The sequence below is a fragment of the Zootoca vivipara genome, chromosome 1, assembly GCF_963506605.1.
Source record: "Zootoca vivipara chromosome 1, rZooViv1.1, whole genome shotgun sequence".
NCBI classification, from domain to species: domain Eukaryota; kingdom Metazoa; phylum Chordata; class Lepidosauria; order Squamata; family Lacertidae; genus Zootoca; species Zootoca vivipara.
This window is the reverse complement of record NC_083276.1, coordinates 19,123,553-19,146,003: the sequence shown is the minus strand read 5'-3', so window position 1 is coordinate 19,146,003 and position 22,451 is coordinate 19,123,553.

The window sequence follows — 22,451 nt, the reverse complement described above, 5'->3', positions numbered from 1 at the left end:
CCCCTTCTATAAAGCAGGATGTGAAGAACTCTTCTGCACACAAGGACAAACTGAACTTATTGGAAAATGCAACCCTAATTGGAGATCATTAGCTCTTTTGAAAGCTGGCCCAATGACAGGTAGACTCTCCTGGTTATAGTTTAGGACCGAGAAACTAGTGAAAGGGTTATAATTTGGTTTGTGTTTACATCTTGCCTCCTCTGTGCCCGGGGAAAGGCAGTTAACCTCTCTTTGCTTTGGATAATAATGTAGATCTTTCTCGGCGGGGTGCTAAGAGGCTTAATGTTGAGAAAGCACTTTGAAAAGCAAGCATGGGGGAGCTATCAAAGCGGTGTCTTATGACTGTGTATATCTTTGCTTCAGGTTTTGCTAATTCAACCTGCACGGTAAGAATGCAGAACACAAAGCTGGGGGAGGAGAACCAAGTCAGCCAGCCCTGATTCCTTGTAAGCTCAAAATTAGATAAGAAAAAGGATATGGGCTTTTCTTTGCTTTCCCCCCAGCAAACATAACGGCCTGGCTATGCAAATTTATCACTAGATGGCTGCAACATCAAGAGATGATCATAGGATGTTAGAGTTGGCAGGGATCTTGCAGGTCATGTAGTCTAGCTGTTCAGTACAGGCATCTTGCAACTGCAGCATCTTTGGCAAGTGGCTGTGTAGATCCTGCTTAAACAGCAGCAGCAACAGAGAAACTATCACCTACCAAGGCAGTGGAAAGGTTCTTGCCATTAGGACATTTCCCCAAAATCTGTTTCCTTCCCATTTCCACCCACTGGTCCCAGTCCTGCCCCTCCAGAGCAACAGAAAATAAGTCTGCTCTACCGTCAGCATGACCGCCTTTCAGATATTTGAAAGCAGTCTCTTGGCCTTCTCTTCTCCAAGCTAATCGTAGCCATTCCTTGTAGGACTAGGGCCAAATCTGTATTATACATTTAAAGCAGCATCGCGCCACTTTCACATTCACAGCTTCCCCCAAAGGATCGTGGGAGCTGTAGTTTGTTCAGTGTGTTTGGAGTTGTTTGGAGACCCCTATCCTCCTCACTGACCTACAATTCCCACACTTTTGGCACTCGAAACTTAAGAATGTCTGTGTGATCCCTTACTGCTGCATTGCCAGGTTATATTTCCTCTTTTGCTACACATCCAGTGACTTCCCATGAGCTCGGCTTGGTGACCAGAGCAAAAGAAGACCACAAGACAATGCCTTGAGGAAAAGCAGGCTTCCTTTTCCAACCCTCTGGAAAAGAGGCCATGAGGCCTGATATAGCCTGGGAGTGGCTAGGGCACATGGAGAGTCCACTCTCTTTCTCTCCTTTTAAACCATTTTTGTTGGTTTTTAAACAACTGCAAAAGCTATTAAACACTCGTCCAGCAGTACAGCTAATTATGTTTGTTCTAGCCATCTATTATAGACATAAGCTTACACATTCAACGTTCAAACATATTACTTGACATAACCTGTCCATTGAGAATATTGAGTGATGGGTATAACAAGGGCTGGATCTACACAGATATGAAGAACACTATAAAATGTATTTATAGCTCCCTGTGCAATTTACCATTGACTTCTGCTTGCTGCTCTACAGCACCATCTGTTGTCACATTTTTACAGCACATTTTTAATGTTATAATTGACCTGTGTAGCTGAGTCCTGAGTCCTGATTTTAGTCATTAACATAGTTAAAGAAAGGGGTCCACATTTTTTGGAAGGTGCCTCTTTTCATTATGCCCTTAATTACCCACCTGTGCCTGGTGAGATGCTCAGACATTGCTGTATCCCAGATATCATTTTCCCATACGTTTATTCCTTTTTGAAGGGCTGTCCAGTTCAAATCCAGTTTCATTAGAAAGGAGAACCTTGAAGTTACCTACCAACGGACTGGACAGCAGAATGAGCCCAGGCACATAGGTCCCCTTTTAACGGTCTCTCCACTGTGGTGAGCTGTATTGCATTTCTGTTTTAAAAGGTAAAGGACCCCTGACAGTTAAGTCCAGCCACAGACGACTCTGGGGTTGCGGCGCTCATCTCACTTTACAGGCCGAGGGAGCCGGCGTTTGTTCGCAGACAGTTTTTCCGGGTCATGTGGCCAGCATGACTAAACCGCTTCTGGCACAACAGAACACCAAAACCAGAGCAGCGCACAGAAATGCCATTTACCTTCCCACTGTAGTGGTACCTATTTATCTACTTGCACTTTTTGGCATGCTTTCGAACTGCTAGGTTGGCAGGAGCAGGGACCAAGCAACGGGAGCTCACCCCGTCATGGAGATTTGTTTTTTTTTATAATAATTTTTATTGGTTTTTATACAAACAAGACAAACAAAACATACAATGTAGACTCTGTCCCTTCATTTTCCCTCCACCCACAAGTCCACTTCTGCCACCAGTAGTACCCATGGGCGTTGAGAATCAAAGGGGTCCATTATAGGCTGGGTTTGACCTCCCCCCTCCCTCCTCCCCCCTCATCCCCTCCCTGCCACTGAGAGGACAGGGATGGAGGAGCTCTGAGGATTGGTTTTCCCCCAGCTGTTTCTTCAACACAACAATCAGATTAACAATAAAACAACAAAAAGAAAAAGAAAAAAAAGAAATTCCCAATTCTTATTTTCTTAACATTGTAATTGTGACTTCCTCGATTCTCTTCCTCCTGGTTTTCCTAACTTCTCTAATTAATTATGGCGGGTTTTCTATTCTAATTCAAAATCTTATTCTTATATTAACTTAATCCTCCTCCTTCTTCATGCTGCCCCCCCCCCACGAGTCCCCTCCTGCCACAAGAGGAACCCGCGGGGCACAGCACTTCAAAGGATCCATTTTTGTGTCTGGGTTTCTCTCCACCCCCTCCTCTCCCCTCAGAGCACCCCCTGCCACTAGGTGCCTCCGAGCAAAGAGAGGAAGACAGGCAGCTCTCTACCCAAACACCTATCTAAACACAAAAATATTAATACTAATCTAGAATTTATTTCCTCAACCATTCTTCTAGCTCCCTCCAGAAAACTCAGTTTTTATATACTATCACATCTCTAATCAAAATCTTAACCTTAAACTTTAAAACACTCTCCTTCCCCTCTCCCGATGCCTTTTCCCCCAATTGGATCAGCATTTCCTTTAACAAGCCAAGATTTCAGAAACCGTTATTCAGCAACCAAAAAACCTTTTAACTAAAATTATCACCCCACACCAGTTCTTTCCCACTTCCAACTCCAGGCCCTTGTTCCCCCCTCCCCCTGTCTTTCCCATCCCTCAATGACACCACTCCATGTTTCAGTCCCTCCAGGCTCCTCATTTCCATTGATCTTCATTTCACTTTGCTTCTCATTATCGTCCTCTTCTTCCTTTTCAAGTCCTTGTTTTGCATCATCCAAAACATATTTTTTGTGGTCCGAATCACTTTCAAAATTATCGTCAAATTGTTGCTCCTCACACACAGTCTCAGAATCGAAATTGTCCTCTAAATCCTGATCTTGAACCTCAGTCTCCATTGATGATGAATTAGGATGTTGCCGTTCCTTATACATATCCTCCCATATTTGTAGATAGTTCAGCACAGCCTCCTGGAAGGCTCGAGAATACATTGTTTTCATACTTCTCTTAACCGCAGGCAGACAGGAGATAGGGGACAAAGGGTGCTGGAAAATTCCTTCCTGCTACACGGTCGGCTCCATCTTGGTTGCTCTTCTCCTTTGTCTTTAACTCCATCACAAATCAAGTCCTGATTCCAATTAGATTACTTCTGCCTCATCTTCAAACAAATTTTACCATCCACAGCAGTATAATAGATTTTCTTAATCTTTTAACAGCTTGACAGCTTTTGACAGCTGTCAAAACACTTTCCCCCTTGTTAAAGCTGTACCTCAAGGGGTGCCGGCCTCGGGAGCTGAGAAGGGTTGGAAAAGTCTTTCTTTCTCTCGGGTCCACAATCCGAAAACTTTTTCCCTTTCGGCTTGAGAATATTTAATGCGCCTCCCAATTAGCCATTAGGAAGAGATCGACTTCCGTTTTTTTGGAATCTCTCCCTATTTTCCAAATTAATATTTTTAGAGTCCAAATGGAGATTTCATTTACTTTATAGAAATCTTTTATTTTCTTGGAAGAATCCGCCGCTTGCAGGCTAAGGACTCGGAGCTTCACTTCAAGGAGGTAAGATGATTCCCAAAATGGCTCCCGCGACTCCACTCCGCTGGGTCTCGATTGCTCTACTGAGCTCTCGGGCAGCGGAGGAATCACGTCCGGAGCAACAGCTGGGCGGCTATGCCACCGGGACGCTCTTCCCGGTGTTTTTGCGGGAAGTCCGCTCGCTCTGCGGACTTCCCCCCCCCTCCGCGATGCCAGGGACTTTGGAGCGCGAAGTCCCTGCGTCCAATTCCGCCAGCGCGACGGACCGGAAGCCCCCGTCATGGGGATTTGAACCACTGACCTTCTGATCGGGAAGCCCAAGAGGTTCAGTGGTTTAGACCACAGCGCCACTCGCATCCCAATTTCTGTTTAAATTATAGCAATTATTTCTAAATTTGCATCTGTCCCTAAAAGTCGGCATGTGCAAAAAGTTAAGCAAATATGTGCCTTAAAAACAACAACCAAGAACTCTGTTATAATTCTGAGACAGAAAGGCAGTTTCAGATCTCACCACTGCTAAAAACTCTCCAAGGCTGTCAAACATTTGCAGAGAATTCAGCGGGGCTCCCTGCTGAGTAAAAATGCAAAGGATTGTGCTGCGCACCTGACTTTAAGTGAACCATTGTTCTCCCTTACCTGCCATTTGGAGCTGAAAATAACTGGCCATGGTTTTTTTGGAGGGGAAGGAGAAAATTGTAACATGGATAGGGAGAATAAGCCACTGGAGGGTGGGGATTTGAAGCACTGAAACAGCGGGCAGAGGAATGATTAACACACACACACATTCACCTCCTTGCTGTTTCTTAGCTTCAGATCCCCCTCCCCTGGCACTGCATTTCATTGTAGGAAATGGCGCTAGGAATTAGCTTTGCACATTTGCATAGCCTATACTGTTATTATTTCCTTCCTTAAGTTTGCATTGAGCAGCAGAGTCTCACTCTAGGTCTGCATATGGAACAATATGTTTCTTTCTTCTGCTTGTTTCTCTGCTTGCGTTCACATGTGTTGCAGAGATTAAAAAGCCCCCCCCCCCCCGGTTCCGGGATACAAACCTCTTTCCTGGTGTGTCTGTGTGGCAGGGAGAGTAGAGTTGAAAACAAACACACAACGTAAGCACAAGCCTGAGGGCAAGAAATCAAATCAAGGCCTCTCATGAAACAGTGTGGAACATTGGACAAATCATTGGCAAATGCACTGTAACAAACACTCTTGCACAGGTGGGACAGCCAACTGTACTCTGTGTGCTAAAGTGGATTTTTCTTCCTTTTTCCAGAATTGGTGCCTATATGTAGGCCACAAAATCCATATTTAACTATTCAGCCACTAGCCTTTAATTGTGTTTAAAAGATTTTGCACCCACAGTTGGCATAGGAAGCCCCTTCTCTCCCCCCCCCCCCGAGATAGTAATGATAATAATAATAGTTGTTGTTGTACGGCTGCTACAAAATCTGATTATATGGTCATGAAAACTACATTCTCAAACTGTTATAACACTGTACACAGCTATTTACAGGGGCAGCAAGGCTGGTTACATCTGCTTTTCAGCCCAACTCCCTGCAAAACACAAGGCTTTTGAATTAGTGCCACCCAAACCTTTAATCAGTGCTATTTTTCTAGGAAAAGAGGTGCTGGAATTCACCGTGAATGCCTCCCTTGTTCTCTCATAATGGCAATGGTGCCCACCTGAAAGGCTCCACCACATCAAACTAGTCACTCCTGCCACCGGTCCAGTTGAATTCTATACCTGGAATGATGGGGAGGAAGAGGGTCTTTGGGAGACCAGAGCCCTCAGGCAAACATACTCTCTTCCTTCTCAATTGCTGAAGAGCCATTTGGATTTGTTTTGTTTTGACCTGTGACCCAAGGCACAAAATCCAATCCTGACATGATGTGCAGCTAAAGATAGGCTGAAATGTCATTGTTGGGAATGGATTCATCCCCCCAAAAAATCTCCCAACCATGTAGTGTTGCTAGGTTGCACATTGTCCAAAATTCTCTGGGCACCCAAAATGAGCAATGAAACTTTTGACAAATCTGCACGTCTTGCTCACTGTAGAAGGAGGTTGAGAGGAAACATTGGAAATGACTGGAAAGGAATTAAGGCTATCCCTCTATTAAAGCCGTCTTCACATCAGCTAATTGCATTAATTTGGCTAGCCCAAGACATTTTGCAGACTGAGGCAAAGGAGAAGATGGCACTAAGCCACTATTGAGATACGCTCGGGAATTTTCCAAGTTGATCAGCTATGGAATGGGTTGAGCAAATTAGCCCAAGTCAGAGCAGTGGTCCAACCAGCTCAGTATTGTTTACACTGACCAGCAACAGAAGACATTCTCAGTCATACCTGGAGGAGCTGGGGATTGAGGAGGAGGAGGAGGAGGAGGAGGAGGAGGAGGAGGAGGAGGAGGAGGAGGAGGAAATGAAAAGAAAGAACCCCTTGTACAGGGATTCCACTGCTTGGGAATCAAAATAAAGAAGCGATCAATAAACATGCTGGCTGCTCTTCGATCACTCAGCTCTGGGCTTACTGCAAGATTTACTGAGATGGGAGTAAAAATAAAACAGAGCCCAGCCACCACTTTTCAAATCAGGTAATTATTTATAGCCTTTGTTACCTGGCCAGGGGTACAGTTTTTTCCCCTTTTCCTCCAAGCCCTGATACTGACAGTGGTTGTTGTTGTTTATTTTTTCAGTATTGCTTTGTGGACATTTAATTCTGCATATACTACTTATGTGTGACTGAAAGCAAAAGTAACAGGATACAGAACACTGTATCTGTTTAAATTCTAGCAGTTATTCCTAAATCTGCACCTGTACATGTAAATTGGCATGTGTATGTTTTCTGCAATTCTTCTAAGTCAGTGTTTCTCAACCTTTTTTGGGCCACGGCACACTTGTTCCGTGAAAAAAATCACGAGGCACACCACCATTTAAAAAGTTAAAAAAATTAACTCTGTGCCACCCTATATTATAATTATGACTGTAAGAAACACTTGCCAAATATTGCTTTCTGGCGGGTCAGCGCTGCCGAGTTCTTAAAAGATCCGGGTTTCTGATCCACCCCTCCCGACCCCGCCGTCCCGTATCTTACCCTGTGCGTGTTCTCGGACTTGTGAGAGGACGATTTGGTCTTCATGCCTCCGTGAATTAGCAACAAACTACCTTTTGAATGATGGAGATTGAATATTTTAAAAGTAGCTACTTGAAGTTCGCTCGATTTTCCAAAAAAGAGACACACGTGCGGCACTATTAGCTGCTGGGGGCTGCCATCTTGGCTAAAGGATTCTGGGATGATCCTGTCACGTGAGGCATGGGGAAAATGGAAATAATGAAAGCTGATTGGTCTGTGGAAACTAGAAGGGGCGAAGAAATAGGATGCCCAGGGAGGTGGAGTTTGCAGCTGCAAAATCGCCCTTCTCGTCGCCGCACACCAGCCAGTGTCTCGCGGCACACTAGTGTGCCGCGGAACAGCGGTTGAGAAACGCTGTTCTAAGTCATGGGCAGTAGATACAGAATGGACTGCTGAAAGTGCTTCTTCACACATTCTTTGGAGGGAACCATGACTGTTTAAAGTGGCTTTCAGTGTTTGTTGCTGAAATGGCCAGATAAGAGTGTGAGGGGAGAGAAGACGGTGGCCTCACCCCAATTTGGCTCTTCTCCCAACTACTGGTATGTACTGGGACTGTAACCCTCAGCAGGGGGGTGGGGGGAAACATGGCATGTCCTTGAGTTAGCACACTGAGCTTTTTACAAGACAGATTTTGCATATGCAATGTGCACATTTTATTTTCATGGGAATCCGTGCATATCTGCCAAGAGTTGCTCTCTACCTTAAATCCACAGCATGAGAATTGGACACTATTGAGAAATGTACAGGTTCAAATTGGAGTGATGATTCCTGGCCTTAGGGTGAGTTAGGAACCTGATGGGCCTCACATCCCACTCCACATGCAACTCAACCTGTATTTATCACACCACTACAAACCTTCTGAATGTGAGCTGACAGTCTATAGATTTTATGTAGGCTAAAATGAGAGGGAAGCAGGTGATTCAGCTTCAAAGAAGCAATGGCCTCCATGCCTAACTCTGCAAGGATCCACGCTACCCTCCATGATAATCTGCTTGTGCAGAGCACTCCCAATTCACCATTCTTGCCAACATAATGTTTCTCTAACTTTGCAAAGTCCAGCAGAGCTCTCTGTGTGCAGCAAGACTTGAGCCATGACAAATTCTTCATTGGTGCACATGCTGAGGCATGTCTGCTCAACACACTGACAGCTTGTGGGTGCAAGCTGCTTGCCATAACTCTTTGGCTGCTCTGCATCTGTTAAGCCGTTGGCCTTGTTAGAGGGACTCTGCCTTCTGCTTGTCTTCTCCGCTGTTTAGAATCTTGTTCATAGCTTTCCCTTTTCACAATGTGCTGAGATGAGTCTTTACTTCAATACATCCTGCTGTCACCATTGTCATCTTCTAGGCTTCAAAATTCGGGCGTAAAACTCTTCTCCTTTATGTACAAAGGACCATTTGGAGCAAGCTTGTATTCTCCTGCTCTGGACCTGAACCAATGGATTCACTTTACAAGAAAGGAGATTGCAACTAAACGTCAGGAAGAACTTTCTGACGGTGAGAGCTATGGAACAGACTCCCTCAAAACAGGGCTGGCCCTACGTGCAGGCTGGGTGGCGCCGGCCCGCCAGGAGGGCACCGCGAGCTGCGCCCGTGGGCTGGCCAGTCCGCCGCGCAGCGCGCTGCCCCCACCGTGCTGGGAAACGGGGCGGGAGGGCGCCGGAAAGATCGCACTGTGCTGCCCGCCTGCCCGCCACGCGGCAGCACCTGTAGCAGCCGTGCTGCACGCTGCGCCCACCCGCCCACTGCACTGGGAAATGGGGCGGGAGGGCGCCAGAGAGATCCGGCGCACCACGGTGCCAGGGGCGCTTAAGACGGCCCTGCCTCAAAAGGTGATGAACTCTCCTTCCTTGAAGGTTTCCAAGCAGAGGTTGGATGGCCACCTGTTATGGATGCTTTAGTTGAGATTCCTGCATTGTCCTCTAAAAAATATTTAGCATACATCAGAAAACTTTAATGTGCAAAGAGCAACAATGAAAAATTGAAATGGTTAGCATGATTTTAAACACAAATTGAATTGAACCCCCCCCCCATGCCTAGAGAAGCTAAGGACAGGCTTCATTTTAGCTTTTTAGCTGTGGGAGGAGGATGCATATGGAAATAGCAGAAGTACTTGGTGGGGCAGGACACTGAAATGAAATTAAAACTGGCCTCAGTGCAGGTATGAAGACTCTCACTTCTCTTCCCTGCAGCACTAATCTACATCGCAGCTCTGCAAGCCCAGACAATGAGAGCACTTTGAGCGCAGGCCTTTTGCCTTCGCTTGTGTATTTTCTCCACCTCTTCTTTTTTATCTTTTCCCTGCAGCGTGCCTTATGCTTCATAACTAATAAATCTTATTTTGCACCTATTTCCCCAAGGTGGAAATGTGTTGAAAACTTCCCTTTCCCCCCACTGCCTCCAGAGAGTAAGGTAAACAATAGCCTCCACTCTCCCCCAGGCTACTTGTCATCTCGAGCAAGGCGAGGCTTACCCTCCAAGGAGGTGCTTTCGCAGCCTGGCTGCGCGGTGCCGCTTTTCTCAAGGTGATTTAAAACTAGTCCGCCTGCACCTGCTCGGGAGGTTATTAGCGCGCTTGGGCTGTAGCCATTCATCATCCACCTGTCTGAAGGTGTAGAGCACGTGTCGGGTCATTGGCTGACTTTTCCAGGGACAGTCCAAACAAACTTGTCTGTTGATACTTCCCTGATCAGGATGCGACGCAGCCCTTTCAGTGTGTGGTGACTGGGTGGATTGATGAAGCTCCTGGACCATAACCCAGTGTCATGGTCTGGCACAGGGTTCCCTTTCTCCAGGAGATGAGATGGGGACTCCCGAGTCTGAGGAGGTCTCATAGAATCATAGAGTTGGAAGGCACCCTGAGGACCATCTCAGCCTACTCCCTGCAATGTAAGCTAAAGCATCCATAACAGGCAGGGACAGAGGAAGGGGGTGCGGTAGGGGTGGGTCGCCCCAGGTGTCACCACTGAGGGGGGGGTGACAAAATGCTGGGCGGCACTCACGCCGGGGCCTGCAGCGCGCTCGAGCCATGTGTCTCTCCTGGGAGTGATGCGGTGGCATGGGCATGCACAGGCTCCACGCTGCCCCAAACGGTCCACCCACCGCCTCCCCCTTAGCTGTAGGGCGGCTGAGTGGGAGGAGACAGGCACATACCTGCCAAGTTGCTGTCAGAGAAATAAGGGACCGGGCTGGAAATAGCAGACCGGAAGTAGTGCAGCCTCCATTTTGGAACTGGGCGGAGCATGCTCAGAAGTGACTTTTGATGCTGTTTGCCCAGTTCCAAAATGGCCGCCGTGCCAGAAGTCGCACCGCAGCCATTTTGGAACTGGGCAGAGCAGCATCAAAAGTCGCTTCTGAGCATGCTCCGCCCAGTTCCAAAATGGCCGCCACGCCAGAAAAAACCGGGGAAAAACAAAAAAAATCTGTTTTTTCAGCTAGGAACAGCTGGAAAAACGGGGATTTCCCGGGGAAAACAGGATACTTGGCAGCTACGGACAGGCACACTCTGGAGGCCCCCGCAGAGCGTCCTGTCCCGCAGGCGGCTGGCCCTGCCCCTGGACACATGCCCCTGGCCCTGACCCAGACACCCGATCGGCTCTCCGCCGCTGATGACAGGTGGCCATCCAACCTCTGCTTTAAAACCTCCAAGGAAGGAGAGCCCACAATCCCCCAAGGGAGACTGTTCCACTGTCAAACAGCTCTTGCTGTCAGAAAGTTCTTCCTGATGTTGAGTCGGAATCTCCTTTCTTGTAACTTGAAACCATAGCTTTGTGTCCTAACTTCCAGAGCAGGAGAAAACAAGTTTGCTGCATCTTCCATGTGACAGCCCTGCATATTGTATTGTACAGTGGTACCGCTAGTTACGAACTTAATCCGTTCTGGAGGTCCGTTCTTAACCTGAAACTGTTCTTGACTAGAGGTGTGCTTTCGCTAATTGGGGCCTCTTGCTGTCGCTGCACCTCCAACACACGATTTCTGTTCTCATCCTGGGGCAAAGTTCTCTACTCGGGGTAACTCTTCCAGGTTAGCAGAGTTTGTAAGCTGAAGCGTTTGTAACCCGAGGCGTTTGTAACTCAAGGTACCAATGTACTTTGCTTCTTTCTCTTTTCATTTTCGTTTTAAATTTTATCCCTTTGCTGAGGAGTTTCAATAAAAGGTAAGTATTAGAAGGCTGCTTGTTGCTGAAGCAACATCAGCGTTCTTCTCTCTTATAGCAGCGCCTGGCCTGCTGCTTCTGCTTAAGGCTGTGCTGAAGCAAGATCAGAGCTTGGTAGCAGAACCTGAGCCGGCAGCAGTGTGTAGGAGAGAGAAATTCAACAAGACCACAAACTTGACTTGAGTCAACAGTGTGATGTAGCAGCTAAAAAAGCCAATGCAATCCTGGGCTGCATCAATAGGAGTATAGCATCTAGATCAAGGGAAGTAATAGTACCACTGTATTCTGCTCTGGTCACCACAGTTCAAGAAGGATACAGACAAGCTGGAACATGTCCAAAAGAGGGCAACCAAAATGGTCAAAGGCCAGGAAACGATGCCTTATGAGGAACGGCTTAGGGAGCTGGGCATGTTTAGCCTGGAGAAGAGAAGGTTAAGGGGTGATATTATAAAAGGTAAAGGTAAAGGGGCCCCTGACCATCAGGTCCAGTCGTGTCCGACTCTGGGGTTGCGGCGCTCATCTCGCTCTATAGGCCGAGGGAGCCGGCGTTTGTCCGCAGACAGTTTCCGGGTCATGTGGCCAGCATGACAAAGCTGCTACTGGCGAACCAGAGCAGCACACAGAAACGCCGTTTACCTTCCCGCCAGAGCGGTCCCTATTTATCTACTTGCACTTTGATGTGCTTTCAAACTGCTAGGTGGGCAGGAGCTGGGACCAAGCAACGGGAGCTCACCCTGTTGCAGGGATTCGAACCGCCGACCTTCTGATCAGCAAGCCCTAGACTGTGTATTAACCCACAGCGCCACCTGTTCAAATAGCTATGTTCAGATATATAAAAGGATGCCATATAGAGGAGGGAGAAAGGTTGTTTTCTGCTGCGCCAGAGAAGCGGACACGGAGCAATGGATTCAAACTACAAGAAAGAAGATTGCACCCAAACATTAGGAAGAACTTCCTGACAGTAAGAGCTGTTCGGCAGTGGAATTTGCTGCCAAGGAGTGTGGTGGAGTCTCCTTTTTTGGAGGTCTTTAAACGGAGGCTTGGCGGCCATATGTCAGGATTGCTTTGATGGTGTTTCCTGCTTGGCAGGGGGTTGGACTGGATGGCCCTTGTGGTCTCTTCCAACTCTATGATTCTATGATTCTAAGTGTAGCTTCTCTCAGTCTCATCCCTGCATAAGAAACTGCACTTGCAGTTGATCACCTTCCTGCTTATCCCCAGAGTGCTCAGGGCTTTAGTAATCTGTTTTTATCCTCCATTTCATGGAATGGAAATGCACTTTATATTTCCATGCACCATATTCACACCCTCCAACATTTCTCCTATGAAAATAAGGACTTCCTATTCTATTATTATTATTATTATTATTATTATTATTATTATTCCCTGCCCATTTCACTGGGTTGCCTCAGCCACTCCGGGAAGCTTCCAACATATAGAAAACATAATAAAACATGTGGTTGGTTGGTTTGCTTGTGTGTGTTTTTTTTTGTAAAAATAAATTTTTGATCCTTATTCAGAGATATAAAAAAATACATACCCATTACAAAGTATCTTTTTATAAGATACTGATATTAAACAGCTACTCAGTATAAAAAAAAGAATAAAGGCAGAAAAAAGACAAGAGAAGGGAAACTCTAAAAAGAGAGAAGATGAGAGAAGTTGCACCAAGTGTGGTTTTTTTTAAGGGAATTGATTTGATTCAGCGTTGGTCATATGTTCTGTAATGTATTCTTTTACAACTTTATGATGTTTGAATGATGCTACTAATATAGATAGAAAGATATAGATTCAGCAGTTTAGACATGTTCTTATAATTAAAGGAACATTCCTGTGGGCTTGTGATGGCATTTCCTTTTAAAACTTGATCAGAAAAACTGAGCCTCAGTTACAGCAGCTGGGATTTGGGTACCAAATGCCTTTTTCTTCCTTTCTTTTTCTCCTAGCAAGTGGAGAAACGGTGTCCTCGGGGTTCTTCGGAATGTGATTTGAGCAACTGCTCCAAAGTTTAGAAGCAATTTGGCAACTTGACCCGTGTGGCTCACTTCAAACACCTGTCCTCCGATGGGTTTGTGTGGGAAGATCCTTTCTAATACAGAAGCGATTAGCAAGCTGTGATGTGGCGAACTGTAATTTAAGGCCTCCCTTCCAAAGATAATTAATCCAGTTAGTGAAGAAAGCCCTAGAGCTCATCTCAAAAGAGGCCATTATCAAACAATTGTTATCTACTGAGAACCATTTCTTTCCTCTCCCCTTCCAAATGCCCTGCTGAGACAGAGTAGAATATTTGCCGAGTGTCTGAGAGTTTCCCTCTGCCTGAGGGATGGACTGCAATTATGGCACAGTAAATATTTCATTAGAAGAAAGAAAAGCACAGAGGCACCAATGGGAGGCAACATTCTCTTTATTTAAAACTTTTATTAGAATACATGGAGGAAATCTAACAGAGGGATTATTCTTCATGCCCAACATGCCAGTCAGACAGAGAGAATGCAATACACTGGGGTGACATCTGGTCTGCAAATGTCTCGGCCCAGTATACTTGAAGGAGCATTTCCACTCCCATCCAGCTCTGAGGGCCTTCTGGCACTTCTCACTGTGAGAAGTGAAGCTACAGGGAACCAGGCAGAGGGCCTTCTCGGTAGTGGCGCCTGCCCTGTGGAATGCCCTCCCATCAAATGTCAATGAAACAAAAAACTATCTGACTTTTAGAAGACATCTGAAGGCAGCCTTTTTTAGGGAATTTTAAAATGTTTTTTAATATTCTGTTGGGAGCCGTCCAGAGTGGCTGGGGAAACCCAGCCAGATGGGCGGGGTATAAATAAATTATTATTATTATTATTATTATTATTATTATTATTATTATTATTACCCACTGAATCCTAAATGTTTAAGGCAGCTTAATACAATCCACCTTTTATGATTGTCCAAAGGAACGCCGGCTCCATGATGCTTAAGAATGAACTCTCACTTGGGCTCTAGCTATGGTCTTAACACATACCAGAACTCAGATCCATCCAATAGAGCTGGTTGTTAGAAGAGTCAGGATAGGCAAAAGAAAATACTTTAGTACACAGCACATGGTTGAACTACGTGATTCACTCCTACAGGATGCAGTGGTGGCTACCAACTAGGCTGACTTGGTCTAGACAGGAATCATGAGCCTGGATTCCTAGAAGGCCTGACTAGGGGAATCTCGGCCTCAGGAACTCCTGATTCACTGGACTGAGTTGTCTTAACAGCACTGCTGGACTAATGGAGCAAACAAATATCAGCTGCAGGGGTGGAGAACACTTCCTGACCATAATCTCCCCATATTTGAAGGGCCAGCTTTGTCAGATTAGCGTGGTTGCGCTTTGAAGGCCCGGTTGTTGGGACTTCAAAGCAATTTGAAGTTATGTCAGATGCTGCTGCTCTTTGAAGGCCCGGTTGTTGGGACTTCAAAGCAATTTTCCCAAATACAATGCATTTTATGCTATTTCCATGTATATATGCATTGTTATACCCAATTCGTCCAAGTATATGCATTTTTGTACACATTACTGGGCTGAAGAACTTCATTGAAAAATTTAGTGTGGATTTAGAAAGATGACAGTGTTTCAGTTCCCATATTGCTTTGGATGGTACAGATTTGGTAGGTCCACCTTGAAAAGTGAACTGATTCTAATTTCTCCCCCATCTCTACTTGCCACAGCTAACAAGAACATTTCTGGTGGTACTGTCCCATCCACTGAGCTTTCCATGGCTGCAGAGGGGGCATCTTTGCCAATGAATGCCCTACCATACCTGGAAGATGATGAAGACCAGCAGATGGACACCTCCACTCTATCCTTTCTATCAGTAAAGATCAGGAGGTTAGGATTTCTCCCAAAGTCCCCTCAAGCAAACAAACAAAACAGTGCAAATTCATTGCAGCTGCTTTCATTTGTTATCTGCTTTTAATTGTTCTTTAACTGCCTAGAGGTAAAGGTAAAGGGACCCCTGACCGTTAGGTCCAGTCACGGACGACTCTGGGGTTGCGGCGCTCATCTTGCTTTATTGGCCGAGGAAGCTGGTCATGTGGCCAGCATGACTAAGCCACTTCTGGCGAACCAGAGCAGTGCACGGAAACGCCATTTACCTTCCCTATTTATCTACATGCACTTGACATGCTTTCGAACTGCTAGGTTGGCAGGAGCAGGGACCGAGCAACGGGAGCTCACCCCGTCGCGGGGATTCGAACCGCCGACCTTCTGACCGGCAAGCCCTAGGCTCTGTGGTTTAACCCACAGCACCACCCGTGTCTCCTAGTTTGTTTTAAATATATGTTGTCGATAGCTGCCTTGAGGTTTCAGAATTAAGATGGGTTCTACAATTTCTACAACATAAATATATATATATATATATTTAAAATGTATATATATCACTTGACTGTAAAAACAAACAAACAAACAAACCACTACCGGTAAGTGTTTTAGGAAAATATGAAGCCTTAAAATCGTCAATAAAAAAACTGTTAAAAACAGGTAATTAAAAATATTCAACAGATGGTTAAAATCAACATTAGCTAAAAAGAAATGAAATGCATGTTACATAAATGCAACATAAATGGAAACTAGCCAAAAATCCAATACGGCATCAACTGGAAACGATTCTAACTAGCATTTATATGCATTCACACAAAAATCAACTATAATCCAATTACTGGAGGTTATTCAAAGGTTATTTTTAAAGTGCTCCGCAGAGATGGGAATACAGCATTTCATTCATTGACAACAGTGGCTAAAGTGGGAAGAGGAACTCCTACTGGAGGCATCAAAATAGGTTTGAACTCCTGCACTATGGGGAAATCTTCCAGCAATCAAAGGGTGACCTTCACAGAAACTGGATTCCGCTGTGCTCCCACGTCCTGAAGAAAGAGGAGTGCTTGCATAATTAAAATAAAAATAAAAATGAAGAAGGTGCTTTTTATGTGACTGACATGTTGACATTTGTTAATTATCTTAATCTTTGCTCAGAGATCTCCAGCTGTAGGATGTGATTAAAGCTACTGTTAAAAAGATGCTGTTTGTTTGCTTTCCATCCTTTAAGTTGTTTGCAAAATATTTTACAGTAATTAGGCATTTAACTACTGAGTATTTCAAGCGAGGATTAGGTAACGTGATTCCCAATAAGTGCACAGAAACAGAACGGAGAGGCACCGAGCCCCTTAGCAAAACTCACTGATTGATCGAGAGTCTCTCCTTGGCCTCAAAAAGCAAGTCTGTAATCTATATGCTATTATCCAACTCAGCCCACTATGCCAATACCATTCGGAGACATTTACTGAGCTCTGGAACACTTGACTCCTGTGATATTTGAACGCTCAAAATTCAGAGCTATAACAATTTCAGGCTTCAGAAAAACCAATGGACACATCACAAGCACCCTTCCCTCCACATCCCCTGCCCCAAACTGCTGAAACCTACTAAATTCACTTATTTGAAACTTTTTTAAAATAAGTACAGACCTATAATGCCTCTGCTCTTTTGGCTTGTACAGATTATGGTTATAAGGCTGCAAACCTATATCCTCTTCCCAGGGAGTCGACAATGAATGAATTTAGTGGCACTTATCCTATATAATAATGTCCATGTTGTCCCTGCGTCCAGATGTCCCGTGTGTCCCTGGGTCACTGCGCATGTGCCCCAGGGATACAGGGATTGGACAGCAGAGACTGCGCGCGCGCACTCTCCCCCCACTCTGCCTCCTCCAACCGCCGCTCCCGCCGGGGTGGAGGCCGGCGAAGGCCTCCTCACAACCCTCCCTGGCCGTGAGGAGCGGCGGTTGGAGGAGGCGGGGGGGGAGAGTGCGCGCGTCCTTCCTGTCGGCGGCTGGGGGAGAGGAAGGAAGGAGGAGAAAGCGCCGCTTTCTCCTCCTCCGTTCCTGTCCCCCTGCCGCCGACAGCAAGGACGGGTCCCAGGGTTCGGAGAAGCGCTGCGCAAGCGCTTCTCCGAACCCTGGGATGTCTGCTTCCTGTCGGCGGCTGCGGGAGAGGAACGGAGAAGGAAAAAGCAGCGCTTTCTCCTCCTCCGTTCCTGTCCCCCTGCCGCCGACAGCAAGGACAGGTCCCAGGGTTCGGAGAAGCGCTGCGCAAGCGCTTCTCCGAACCCTGGGATATCTGCTTCCTGTCGGCGGCTGCGGGAGAGGAACGGAGAAGGAAAAAGCAGCGCTTTCTCCTCCTCCGTTCCTGTCCCCCTGCCGCCGACAGCAAGGACGGGTCCCAGGGTTCGGAGAAGCGCTGCGCAAGCGCTTCTCCGAACCCTGGGATATCTGCTTCCTGTCGGCGGCTGCGGGAGAGGAACGGAGAAGGAAAAAGCAGCGCTTTCTCCTCCTCCGTTCCTGTCCCCCTGCCGCCGACAGCAAGGACAGGTCCCAGGGTTCGGAGAAGCGCTGCGCAAGCGCTTCTCCGAACCCCAGGATTCTAGCGCCCGTTATTGAACGGGCTGAAAACCACTAGTTTCTCAATAAAGAGCTACAATACCCGAACTGGTTTAACAATCAATCCTTATTCGCAGGAAATACTGAGATTGTAGCTGTCTAGGGGAAATGGGGGGGGGGTCCTGTCACAACTCTCAGCACCCTTAACAAATGACAGCTCCCATAATCCTTTGAGGGAAGCCATGATTGTTTGAAGTGGTACCACAGAACTTGAAATGCATGTCAATGTGGCCTCTGTCTCTTCCTTCTTCTCTTAAAAATAAAGAAATAAGCAAGCAAAATAGAAAAGAACGTAGTGGTTACAGTCAAGTAAGGGCATAGCTAAGTGAGCTAAGTGAGAGCTGGGCCATAAAGAAGGCTGATCGCTGAAGAATTTATGCTTTTGAATTTTGGTGCTGGAGGAGACTCTTGAGAGGCCCATGGACTGCAAGAAGATCAAACCTATCCATTCTGAAGGAAATCAGCCCTGAGTGGTCACTCATAGGTGCCAACTCCCAGATTGAAAAATCCGGGATTGGAAGTCGCACTGCAGGCATTTTGGAACTGGGCAGAGCAGCACCGGAAGTCGCTTCTACGCATGCTCTGCCCATTTCCAAAATGCCGACAGCGCCAGAAATCATTTCTGCGCATGTCCAGAGACTCCAGGCATGCGCAGAAGGAACCTCCCCAGGCCGGTAAGAATCCGGGGGATTTACGTTTTTTTTTTAATCTGGGCTGCCAGCGGGAAACGGCTGGAAAAATGGGGGTTTCCCGGGGAATACGGGAGACTTGGCAGCTACGGAGGAGGAGGAGGAGGAGGAGGAGGAGGAGGAGGAGGAGGAGGAGGAGGAGGAGGAGGAGGAGGTTCCTTACAAGGAGAAGGGGATGGTTGGACAGTATTCTTGAAGCTACCAACATGCATTTGACCAAACAGCGGGAGGCAATGGAAGACAGGAGTGCTTGCATGCTCTGGTCCATGGGGTCATGAAGAGTTGGACATGAGTAAATGACTAGCTCAGGTCAAGGGGCACCCCAACAGAGTGCCCCAATTCTTGCTCACCAAAGTTCACACCTTGTGATAGATGCGTTTCCTAGCTGTGGTGACGTTCCCTTGGCAGATCACATAGAATCATAGAATTGTAGAGTTGGGAGGGACACCAAGGGTCATCTAGTCCAACCCCCAGCAATGCAGGGATATCAGCTACAGTATCCATGACAGATGGCCATCCAACCTCTGCTTAAAAACCTCCAAGAAAGGAGAGTCCACAACCTCCCGAGGGAGACTGTTCCACTGTCAAACAGCTCTTCCTGTCAGAAACTTTTCCCGAATGTTTACTCAGATTCTCCTTTCTTGTAACTTGAACTTCGAGTGCCACCCTCCAGAGCAGGAGGAAACGAGCTTGTTCCCTATGGTGACTGCATTGCCATAGGTTCCTTACAAAACAGAGAAGAGGGAAACTAGGCCAGGTCTGAAGAGAGAGCATGCGTCTACCACAGAAGTACATGTAGGCAAAGTGCATCATTCAACTCAGGTCTTCTGGGCACTGCTGAGAAAGTTTGGAGGGAGCGTTCTGAGGAAAACAGAGTGTTATCTTGCCAGGCGGTCTTTTTGCATACACACATACAAAACAGCAGAGGGAAATTTCTCCATCCTGACACTTTACAAATGGTGTCTCCCTCCTGGAGACCATACAACTGACTCACTGGGGATATAGCTTCTCCGTGCTTGTTAGCAGCATCAGGAATAAAACAGGGTGACCTATTTGCTTCAAACGCACCCGGCATTCTGTTGTACAGTGAATTAATCTTCACCATCCTTGGCCATTTCTTTGTGCCACAGCCACCTAGCTGGCCCAGTAGTGGTCCATCTTCTTCACTGGTTGCACTCAGTCTGGGTATTCCAAGGCATTCCAGGGCATTCATCTGGGCATTCCAGGAACTCCATACACATTGCCCAGGCTTGCGCCCTAGAGTGGTCACTTCAGAGCTGCTAACACTGTTGCTAACTTCACCCCAAGAGGTGTACTCCATTGCCTCTCAAGACAGACGGATGCCAACAACTAGCTTGACCAGTGGGTCTGACTCAGTATAAGGCAAGCTTCCTATATTCCTCTGTTCATTTTGTATTTGGTGCTAAAAGACCATCCAAACAGTACATTTAGTACACCTTTAGATATCAAAGCAAAAAAAAAAAAAAGATAATCCATCTTCAGTTCAAATTTTTGCAGTTCTATTTTTCAGTCCCTGACCATTCACCATCTATCAAATCCCATATTTGCAAAACAGTTTGGGGACATGTATTTTTTTTACTGCTGTTTCTGCCTTAACCTCCTGTTTCTGTTTCAGATGGAACAGACAGGACTGCTCCTTTTCCTCCCCCAAACTTCTGTCTCATCTCCAGCTTTTCTGTCACTGTTGGGCAGATTGTCACCCAATATTTGGGTATGCAACCTCAGGGGTTTTCTTCGAGAGCTCTTGATCCTTCCAGCCGCCACATATCCAGGTCTTTCCATTCTTTCATCTTCAGCATCTCCAGCACCTAGGCTTCCAACTAAAGCCTTCATCTGTGTCCTCATCATCTCCACTCCCTCCTCTATTGCAACCCCCTGATGTCATGTCACCCCTCCTGTCAATTCCAAAAATACCTCTGCTACAGTCATCATCTCCTGTCACTAGGAGCTTAAATCCCCTCTCATTAGATCGCTTCACTGTCAGTATCAGCTTCAAAACCTTGCTCGACATCTCTCCATCCCTTATTATAGAATCAGACAATATGAGCTTATACAGACATACATTTTCAAGTGACCTAAACCCATATCCACCTTGCCCCAATCATGCTGGACTTGTAAACTATAGTACCATACTAATCATTTTCTTCGAATGATGGACATTTTATGCTGTAGTATCGCTCTTGTTTTCTGGACTGTATGCTGCTATTTGATGGTTTATCTATTGTTTAGTTTGTTTTAGATGCTTTGGTGAAAACTGATATACAAATACTTGAAATAAATATTTGGCAGTTCTATCTCTGCCTCCGGTTCCTCAGATTAAAGCACATGACTTGCCCCAAAGAATCCTGGGAACTGTAGTTTACCCCCTCACAGAGCTACAATTCCCAACTCCCTCCAGTTCCCAGGATTCTTTGGGGGGAGTCATGTGCTTTAAAACTATGGTAAGTACATAACCTTTATTATTATTATTATTATTATTATTATTATTATTATTATTATTATTAAAAATTGTATGCTACAGCATAAAAATACAAGATAAAAATGTAAAATACATAATACAAGGGTCCTCCCACAAACACATTTAAAAGACTATATTATTGGATATTTGTCAGCCGACAGCTTGGTTGAATAAGAATGTTTTCACCTGGTGCCTTCATTATACACCTTTAGGTGCCAGACAAAAACCTTCCTGGGAGAGCATTCCACAGAAGAACTCACCTTATAGTGACTCTCCACATCTTTCAGAGTCTAGATCAGGCATCCCCAAACTTTGGCCCTCCAGATGTTTTGGACTACAATTCCCATCTTCCCCGACCACTGGTCCTGTTAGCTAGGAATCATGGGAGTTGTAGGCCAAAACATCTGGAGGGCCGCAGTTTGGGGTGCCTTGTCTAGATTGATGGTCACGCATGACCTCCAGGCTGAGCCTCACAATCAACATGGAGGAACAAAAGGGATACAGGGAAACCTTGACTTCTTTGTCTATGCCTAACTCTGATCGGCTCCTCCCCTCATTCAGAGCAGACCCAAGTGAGAAGGGCCCGCAGTCAGGGATGATGGGAGTTGTAGTCCAACAACATCTGGGCACACAAGGTTGAGAGTGGCTGCTCTAACCACTACACACACTTGTGTTTTAGCCAATGGCAGAGTTCAGTACATGTCAGCCTTCTCCCTCAGAGTTCTCCCTCAAGGACAAAACCTTGACTTTAAACAATTGCCAGCATTTTTGGAGTTCCTCCTATTTACTATCCATATAGGCAGTGCTTTCCCCCCCTAAAAAACGTTTAGGGGTACTCTCATTTTCCTACTCATATTGAAATACTGCCCCTCGATGAGGACAAACTTAGATTCACAAAATATTTAGGGGTATGTGTACCCTTGCATCCTCCCCCCAGAAAAAGCACTGCATATATGTATATATTTGTTTTCAAACCTCTCATCTGTTTCCTTTGACAGTCCACTGCTTTCTCATCTATATGCCTAAGAGTGGGAATTATACTTGAGTTGAGAATTCTCAACTTTGATCTAGATTGAATAACTTTAATTCCCAGATATTGTTAAGTTTGTAAAACACTTCAGCTCCCTCCTCTGCATTCTAATAATGCCTCCTTTTGTTATACCTCCGGCAGCTAGCATGGAGCTTTCCCAAGGAAGTGAAATTGTTTTCCTCCTTCAATTTCTCACCTTCTAATAAGATGCCTGCATTTCAGGCATGCCGGTCCTATTCCTATTGATTTCAAGTCTTAATGGACAAGCAATTTCTGCAAGCTTAATTGTCTCAGCTGTGCAATGTGTCTGGCAAAAATAAACATCTCCGGTGTATTTGGCATCTATCTGGGCTCTTTCAATGCTCACATTTTGAAGCATTTCCTTATTT